Genomic DNA, 1,211 nt, shown 5'->3' with positions numbered 1-1,211 from the left:
GCCGGCGTGACGACTCCTGCGGGCGGAGTGGGCGGCAGGAGCTCCTCGGTGGCCTTTCGCGGGGTCTGGTGGAGGCGTGAATTCCCAGGATGTCAGCGGGGACTTGTCCCAGTTACATCACTTGGAACGAAGCCCCAAAGAGCATGGGGGGTGGGGGTGGAGGGCGGATACGGTAAAACCTGCTGGGAAATGCGAGGGGTGCTGTTTTTAAGGATAATAAAAGGTAGCGAGTGTCACAACAAAGATGATACTTAACACTGAACTAAACATTTAAAAATAGCGAAGATGGTGAATTTTATGTTACTGACTTTTTATCACCATTTAAAAAAAGTAAACAGCTGCTAATGTAAAATGGTATAACAGAAATAATTAATAAAAAACAAAGGAATAAAGAAACAAAGGCCAGAGAAAGAGAAAGGTAGGCATAAGCACAATATCAGTCATTCTGTGACACAAAGACCAAACACTCTAGTTACAGACATGGAATAACAAACTCGATTAAAAGAGACACATTAAGGACTCTTATGTTAGCTGGTTATAGCGTCGTCCCCATACACCAAGGTTTTGGGTTTGAACCCCGGTTAGGGGACATACAAGAATCATCAATGAAAGCACAACAAATCAGTGTGTTTCTTTCTCATATGGGTTACTTATGTCTTCTTCTGTGAACTGTCTGTGACCTTGGCACATTTTAAAGTTGGGTTATTGGTCATTTTCCTGTTGCCTAGTTATATTTTAGGAATGAATAGCCAGTGAGTGAGTTGCATATATATTTTTGAGTTTGTTCACTTAACTTACGGTGTCGTCCCCCCCACCCACCCATACAGAAATTTTTAATTTCTTATGTAGTGATTTCGTTGATCTTCTGGATTTTGATGAAGAGATAAAAAGGCTTTCCAGGAACAGGGAGTTGCTAACGCAGGACCTATAGAGCTTCAGACATTCTGTGCATGTGTGCTTGTATGTTTTTCTGGAAAGATGCCTCATGACTTTTATCAGCATCTGAGAGGAGCCTGTGAGCCAAAGAAGGTTAAGGCCCCAGGAAGAGTAAGAAAATGCGTGTTTACTTCAACAGCACCAGAAACGAATGCGGTTGTTTTCTGTTGCAGACCCTCTTGCATGAGATGATCCACGCCTACTTATTTGTCACTAATAACGAGAAAGACCGCGAAGGGCACGGCCCCGAGTTCTGTAAGCACATGGATCGCATC

General features: G+C 43.2%; 1 protein-coding gene across 1 annotated transcript in view; it reads left to right on the top strand.

Moving 5' to 3' along the window:
- Positions 1 to 1,211, top strand: part of SPRTN (SprT-like N-terminal domain) — a gene marked incomplete at its 5' end in the record, with an annotated part of 7,803 nt that overhangs the window by 558 nt on the left and 6,034 nt on the right. The gene's annotated exons all lie outside the window — the stretch shown is intronic.

Source organism: Myotis davidii, unplaced genomic scaffold (assembly GCF_000327345.1).
Source record: "Myotis davidii unplaced genomic scaffold, ASM32734v1 scaffold295, whole genome shotgun sequence".
NCBI classification, from domain to species: Eukaryota; Metazoa; Chordata; class Mammalia; order Chiroptera; family Vespertilionidae; genus Myotis; species Myotis davidii.
The sequence above is the reverse complement of the archived record's forward strand: the minus strand, read 5'-3'. Positions and strand labels throughout refer to the sequence as shown.